We start from the raw sequence: 8,855 nt of genomic DNA on the forward strand, positions 1-8,855 counted from the left end.
TATTTTCTTTTCTAGATTTAACAGTAGAGGAAAGTGAAGAATAGGTAGTTGATATAATTGTTGAGTGAGCGAACATATAGTATCTGCCTCAAGGGTAACTGAGCCTAGCACATAGTCTGTAAGTCTGAACTGCAGAGGAAGAAAGCATAGGGTATATTGTAGGGGACAGTAACTAAACCTTATTGGTTGAAATATAGGAAACACGAAAAGAGTAGTGAGGGGAAATACTACAGACATGTCCCCTCAAAATTCATGACCATCTAGAACCTCAGAATGTGACATCAGAGCATGGCCCTGCTGACACTTTAATTTTGGACTTTGAGCATTTAGAACTGTGAGAGAATAAATTTTCTGTTTTTTTTTTAAAGCATTTGGTTTATGGTACTTTGTTTTGGTAGCCCTAGGAAACTAATACAGGGTCTTACTGTGAAGTTGATGGAATATCAGGTTTAGAATGGAGTCATTATACTGTAGACCAGTACCCCAAAATTGTTTTTAAGTGTCTTAGAAGATGTTGGAAGACATTCTGCAACAAATGATTTTGATGGACCAATACATTTGAGAAGTACTTCATATCTTAGCTCTAACTTGGAAATTCACATTGCGTTTTTGGAACATCAAGGCTTATAAGAAGTAGAGAAATTGACTTTGTTCATCCTGTATTTTCCATGTACATTTGACCACAGATTACTTTTCTTTCCCCATCAAACAGCTTGTAATGTGTCCAGAAACATGGTGTTCTGAGGATCTTGGCTGAGAAATGCTAATTTAAAGAATGACAAGTCCCCAAAGGAGTGTTATGGCCAGTTTTATATTTAGGAAAAAGGAATCCTGCAGAAGTGTATAAGATACAGTGGAGAAGAAAGGAGCAGGAGGAGGCTGGGAGAGCAAATCTGAGCAGGGAGGATGGTGGTGATGAGAAAAAGATTAATAGTACAGAGAAAACCAAGTGAGAACACACAGGTGTGAAGACATTATCTAGACACCTCTTTCCTATTTACAAAACAACTACAGCATTAAATAGACCTTTTTTTTTTTAATTTTTTTTTTCAACGTTTATTTATTTTTGGGACAGAGAGAGACAGAGCATGAACGGGGGAGGGGCAGAGAGAGAGGGAGACACAGAATCGGAAACAGGCTCCAGGCTCTGAGCCATCAGCCCAGAGCCTGACGCGGGGCTCGAACTCACGGACCGCGAGATCGTGACCTGGCTGAAGTCGGACGCTTAACCGACTGCGCCACCCAGGCGCCCCTAAATAGACCTTTTTACATGTGAAATTTCTTTTGTGCAGTTTTGTGCTAGTGTTCACTATAGCCCTGTAGGAGTTTCATTATTTTATTTATTTATTTATTTATTTATTTATTTAGGTTTGTTTATTTTACCTGGATATTTGTAAAATATATTTTCCTATTTTACCTGAATGTGATATTTCTGATTGCACATGCTCAAGAATTTGGCCAATGGTTTGGTCCCAAAAAGTAGATGAAGGGCCTGAAAAAAAAAAAAATCATGCAAGAGCAGATGAAAGAAAAGAAGATCTACAGTGAAAATGTATTCTTAAATTCCTCAGATGGAATTTCTGACTATGGAAAAGAAGGTATCTTTTCCAAGCTACATCTGCTTGACTCCTTAGCTTCAGGAGAAGCCACTGAGAATTTTTGTATTCATTGCAGTTTCCGGAAGTGATTATTATGTACCATCGATCTGCAATTGCGGAATTTAGCTGAAATGTCCATCAAGAGGCCAGGGGGGCAAAAACGCCACATAGGGTTGGAAATGTCCAGTTTTCCAATGAGAGGTGGCATTCATTTCTAAGCAAGGTCTGGTATCAGTATATTAATTTAAAAGGTTTATTTAAAAACATCTGTTGTAAACTCATCTGTACTGTCTCCCTTACTTAGCATCAGTCTAAAATTAATATCAGAGTGGTGCCTGGGTGGCTCAGTCGGTTAAGTGTCCAACTTCAGCTCAGGTCATGATTACGCGGTCAGTGAGTTCAAGCCCTGCATTGGGCTTTGTGCTGACAGCTCAGAGCCTGGAACCTGCTTCCGAGTCTGTGTCTCCCTCTCTCTGCTCCTTCCCTGCTGACACTCTCTCCCTCTGTCTCTCAAAAATGAATAAACCTTAAAAATTAAAAAAATAATAATAATAAAATAAAATTAATATCAGAATATTCTAGGCTTTGATGACAGGTAATTCTCTACCACTTTGTGCTGCCACTGCACCCAACAATTCTATGCCCATGTGCTTACCTCAGGTTGAGTGCTATATATTTGTTTTATTTGTACTTGAGGGCAAAACTGAATAAGAAATTGCAGGCAGTTGCATTTTAAATTGAGGTAATATATAGAAACGATTTAAGAAACTTGATTAATGACAACACAGACTTTTAAGATTCAGTCATTAGGAGGCTTGTTTTTACTTTTTTCATGTTTCAAACAGGTTCTAAATAATGTTCCATCAACCTGTTATAAAGCATTTATAAATGACATTGCTTAGAGTTATTTACATGTCTCTTGAACATGATAAAACACTTCTTATAATAAATTATTATGGAAAAGGCAGGGCTATTAATCATTTATTAAATGTTAATAACATTTATCAATGTTTATTTCCCTTAAAGTGGCAAGAAAAATAGATATTTCATATTGAAAAATATCAGCTGAAACAAGGATTTTATTTTTTCTCCAGATTTGACTTTAGACTGAAACAGATTTTCACCTTTTAAAAATTCTAGTTACTGACATTAGTGTAAATGAAAAGAACATGTTTGCATTTTTTTATTACACCCAGTCTCTACAGTAAAGAACTCTGTGAGAACATAAATAAATAAAAAAAATTAAAGTTGGATCATGCACTATAATTTTATCTATCTATCTATCTATCTATCTATTTATTCATTGTCATGCACTATAATTTTAAAACATCCTTTGTATTCCTTAACAAGAAAAGGGTCTCTAGGGGCGCCTGGGTGGCGCAGTCGGTTAAGCGTCCGACTTCAGCCAGGTCACGATCTCGCACTCCGTGAGTTCGAGCCCCGTGTCAGGTTCTGGGCTGATGGCTCGGAGCCTGTTTCTGATTCTGTGTCTCCCTCTCTCTCTGCCCCTCCCCCGTTCATGCTCTGTCTCTCTCTGTCCCAAAAATAAATAAACGTTGAAGAAAAGGGTCTCTAAATACTTGTTCACATTCTTACTTAGTGTATTTATGCCATCTTCTGGTGATGATCAGTTAAATTGGAAATATTCAAATTAATTTCAAAATTAATTATTCAAAATAATTCGGTATTTTCACACAGAATCACTGGCTGACATGGAGCCACCATAGTGTCTCTCCTTAGTAAATGGAGACAGGGTGGGGTTTTTAAAAAATTTTTTTCAATGTTTATTATTTATTTTTTGAGAGAGACACACACACAGAGACAGAGAGACAGAGAGAGACAGAGTACAAGCAGGGGAGGGACAGAGAGAGAGGGACACACAGAATCCGAAGCAGGCTCCAGGCTCTGAGCTGACAGCACAGAGCCCCAGGCGGGGCTCCAACTCACAAACCGGGAGATCATGACCTGAGCGGAAGTAGGTCATTTAACTGACCGAGCCACCCAGGCGCCCGAAGAAAGGGTGGTTTTTTATATAGTCACCACTCCGATAGTTGGCTGGTCCCAATATACCAGAATGTGTGGTAAATAAAATTAGGACTTCGACTTTCGAGGGGATGGGGAATATTGTATTATGAAACCATATCTGATATGGCAGTGGATCTATTGTATGCTATGTTGGAGTATGACAGTGTATTCTGATAAGGTTTCCTGCACAGTCCTCCTTCAAGAAAGTGGACTTACTTGTATCAATGCTTGAGAAGAGTTAAGGTCTTAGACTAGAAAGTAGAACCTGGAAGAAAAGTCAAATTTGGGCCAGACTGAACAAAAGAGCCTCATTTTGAACTTTGTTGAGTTTAGACCTTCAGGAATCTAGAATTATGTATGGGCCCCTTGTCATGACAGGAATTAGAGTTTTTATTTCATGGAAATATGCTATGAGTTTCACAGAGAGGCTTTTCTGTGGAAATGCTCAAACTGAAAACAGACAAAGTGCACCTTATAAATCAAATGATCAAAGTTCCTATTTTCCTCTATATTTACTTCCCTTTGATTATCCTATAACACAGGTCTTTCAAAGCCCTGTTCAGTGGGAAAATCAAGGGGTTCCAACAACCCCCTTTGAGAAAGTACGCATTAGAATTCGTGATTTGGCTTCATCTGGAACAGCTCCATGTTAATTGCATTTTTTAAAAATGTCAAACTGAAACCACTACTTTAACCTTTAATAAAGTCAACAGAGCTGTAAGATAGGGATGAGTTTTGTAGCTATTAGGGAGTTTCTCTCCCTCTCTTTCAACCTCCATTTCAATCCCAGCCAACATGGTGGTCTCTATAGTAAATAGCAAGAAACACAGAGAAAATAAATTTCAGGAAATATTTTGGGGCTTTAAGGTACAATGGTGATTGCCCTCTGGGAAATTCTCATTCCATTATTATTGGATTTTTTTTTTTAATAGAAAGGCCGTACTTTTCTTCCTTAACCTAATTGTTTTTCTAAGAGTTGCAGACGTGGCTTGTAAAATAAGTTGGAAGTATAGAAAGGTGAAGTGAGGTTTATAGACCTTAATTTTGGATTAATGTAACTATAAATATAATTTATTTCCTTAAGGTAGATACATGTGATTTGGAAAAGCTGTCATTTGAAATACCTTTTGATAGGCACAGAACCAACTGGTTGGTGAAATATGTATGAGATTTTAAAGTATCTATCTATAAGCACAAGATCTGCATGTTTCCTGTATGGTGTAATAAATTCCTCAGTTCATGGTTTAACATCTTTAAACTAATTTTGTCATATTTTTTATAAAGAAACATATTTTAGGATATGATTTTATTTGGTAAAAACATCCAAAATAACATATTTTTATTATGAAAAATTTAACCATTGTTATTGAGTGCTTACTAATTTCTAGGCAGTACGCTAGGTACTTTCCATACATTATTGCATTTAATTCTAAAGCAATCCTATTATTATACCCATTATAGGCAGGGATTACATAGATTTGTCAGATTAAGGATGTATCAATTCCATAGATGTGACCATTGATTTTTGACGATAACGAAAGCAATATAACAAAACATATTTGACTACTATCATGCAATTCGCCATATCCTGGCCTATTAATAGTTTTTTTTAATCAATAGGCATAATGGAATATTTTTGTATTGCATTATAAATAAATCTTCCAGAAAATATGAATGCTCCGTATTAGAAATAAAGAACAAAAACATAAAATGAACATACTAAAACACCAAAGTAATCCCATTTTAATTGATCAGACTAGTATTTTATAGTGTCATAGCTCATACCAATCACTGTTCTCATTTTACATTTGGATGTCTATCTTCTAAATATTAATATATGGATTGGTAGCTACATAGGATATGTATAGATTTTAACTAGGATCACTTTGGTTTTATCACATGATATGCTTTTAAAACCTTAAGAGGTTAACTTTTTATATAGACTGAGAAATTACTCAAAGCCATAATTTCTAATGGTTGTATTCCATCATGTTAATTAAATTATCTGTTTTTGAATATTTATTTTCTGATACAGTACTTGTTTTCTGCAACCTTAATTTATAAATCCTGTGCCCATAATAAATCTAAAATTTCATATCTGTATGTTGCTGTATATAATGCTGTATGTGTGTATGTTTTGCTAAGTAAATATGATTGAATCATAATATCTATATGACATAGGATGGTATAATTTTATTAGCAACAGAAATATGATAAACAGCTTATGTCATATGTCTTGTTGACTAATCTTAATGGCAAAGTGATCATGGCTTTCAGGTTAAAAATTGTCCTTAAGACTTCAGTTTATTTAGTTAGAGAAACTTGAAAAAAAAATAAAGAACGCCCCCCCCCCAAAAAAAAGGGGTACCTGGCTGCCTTAGTCAGTAGAGCATATGACTCTTCCTCTCGGGGTTGGGAGTTCAAGCCCCATGTTGGGTGTAGAGATTACTTAAAAAATTAAAAATAAATAAATGTTAAGTTAGAGAAGAAAAGGTAAAAGGAAATTATCAGTTATTATAAGCCAACTTAAACAATATATGATTCCTCCTTAGTATTTTGATCCGTAGCTAAACATACTTTTGCTGATCCAGAACACTTTCTGAATGATGACAAACATATTCAGGAACTAGTAAATCTACATTTATAATGAAGTTTCATATTTTTGTATTGAGTTAGTCCTCCTTGTTATTTTTGAGCACTTTTTTTAAGAAAGTAGATATGTGAGGCACATAATAACCAAAAGTGAGTATCAATCATTTGTTATACAGTGATAATTTTAAGGTATTCAGTGATGCCTTATTTAATAGTTTTTAAGTTTACTTTCTTGTTTTAGGAAGAAGCTTCATTACTGACAGATACATTGTCATGAGAAAAGAATGGAAAAGGTGACATTCTGCTTGAGAATGCCTTCACAGACATCTGATCATGTGACACTGTCTACTGTACACTACTAAAGCCAATTTCAAAAAGGTCTTTTAAAGCCAGATGAAGAGGGTCACCTTGGTGGCTCAGTTGGTAAAGTGTCAGACTTCGACTCAGGTCATGATCTTGCGGTTCATGAGTTTGAGCTCCGTGTTGGTCTCTGTGCTGACAGCTCAGAGCCTGGAGCCTTCTTTGGGTTCTCTCTCTCTCTCTCTCTCTCTCTTTCTGTCTCTGCTCCTACCCTTCTCTCTCTCTGTCTCCAAAATGAATAAACATTAAAAAAAAAATTAAAGCCAGATGAAGAAGTCAAAACTAATATGAGACCTCATAGGCAATGGTCTGTTGATTCCAGATCCTCCTTTTCTGGTTCTGTCAAATGCACTGCAGAGTGGGTAACACTCAAAGCCTAGATTTGCTGTACATTGTGTGCTAATAGCCAAAATCAGTTAATAAAATTACTTAACTTTCAGAAGATTCCACAGGCAGTAATTAAAATTCTGAGATTGAACAATAATTCTACAGGCATTTTATTACTAGTAGTTATAATGACCAAAGTAAAAATCAGGATAACATGGTTTCAAGTAGTGGGAAATAAAATTGAGTGATTTAGATGAGGCTAAGTTATGAAAAGCCTTAAAAAAAATTCGATGGAAAAATCTAGAATTGATGCAGCAAACAAAAGGAAGATGTTTAATTTGGAAGAATGAAACTATTATTTTAGGAAGATTAATCAGGGATAATAATTTTATCTCAGTTGTTAGAAACTAAATAAAATATTGAATTACATAATGTATTAAGAACATCTTATATTGTCAAGCAAGATTACTTAATAAAGCATAGAAGCAATGTATATAGCCTGTTCAATGAGCAGGGCTTAGTAGAATGATATGTTAACTCAGTTTTCAATAACAGCTTTGAGCACAAGAAAATGTATTCATAAAGTAACAAATCATTCAAAAGGGGTAGATCATGAAAACATGTAATAGAGTATAAGCTGTCCTAAAAATTGGGAATCTTATCTAGTTTCTACCACCATCTCAAACACCTTTTCTTTCTTTCTTTTTTAAAAGTTTATTTTTTTTTTTTGAGAGATAGAGAGCAAGCATGGGAGAGAGGCAGAGAGAGAGAGGGAGTGAGAAAATCCCAAGCAGGCTGCTCACTGCCAGCGCAGAGCCCAATGCAGGTTCAAGCTTATGAACCTTGAGATCGTGACCTGAGCCGAAATCAGGAATCGGACACTCAACGGACTGTGCCACCCAGGCACCCCTGAAACAGCTTTTCTTAATTCATTGGACCTCATGGACTTACCACGGAAATTGAGGGAATTGGACATCATTATCTCTGAAGTTTCACCTTGCAATATATTAGTGTATTTTACCAATTCTAAGATGTACACTTTCACTTTTTAACTGGTCTGAAATCAGGACACGTCTGTATCTTACAATTGCCATTGTCCAGCCAGCAGTTATGTTCTATTTGTTGTTGCCTGCTTATATGCATTCTTGGTCAAAGCTTTTAACAGCATTTCAGTTAAGTTATGTTACTAAACATGTTGAGTTTCATTGCTTTACAATTTTATCAGTAATTACAATATCATTTGTTTTGGAATATAGAATTACTTGGCCATGAAAATACAGCAGTAGGGCACAAATTTAATCCTATTAAAGCAAATATTTATCACTGGGGAAGTGAAAACAATTTCATGGCTTTGTGCAAAGAAATATAGAAATGCTTCATGAGACCTAAGAGAAATTCCTATCATGAATAGACATTGCTGTTGTAGGTTTTGTTATATTCTTTTGAAATTGCCTAATGTACTCCAAGTAATGTCACTTTATATGGGAGAAATTTCCAAGTCTCTTGGAAATAGACTTCAAAGCAAAAAAAGCTGGTATGACTATATCCTGCGTCATGTACAACTTTCATTAAAGCAATATATCATAATATAATTTGTGCTATATTTCTTCCTTAATTATTTTAGTGAGCCTTACAAGTGATGCTGTTTTAGATCTGAAGAAACATGATATGTGATTCTAAGCAGCCAAAATTGATTTTTCATATTTCAGGCATTATCTCACATATTTTACTTACATATACGATCTAGATCTTTTATGTAGTTGACTCTTAAGTTACAGAGTCTTTAAAAATTGCTTTAAATGCACAACAGATTGCAAAAACAATTCCTTTTTAAGGGGAGGAATATAAGTTTTAGTTTCTACTTTACAATGTATGCATAAAACTAGCTGCAGAATCAACATTACATCCAATTTTGTACTTGTAAAATCACAAGGAACTTACAAGCAAACTCTA

This window comes from Lynx canadensis, chromosome X (genome assembly GCF_007474595.2).
Source record: "Lynx canadensis isolate LIC74 chromosome X, mLynCan4.pri.v2, whole genome shotgun sequence".
NCBI classification, from domain to species: Eukaryota; Metazoa; Chordata; class Mammalia; order Carnivora; family Felidae; genus Lynx; species Lynx canadensis.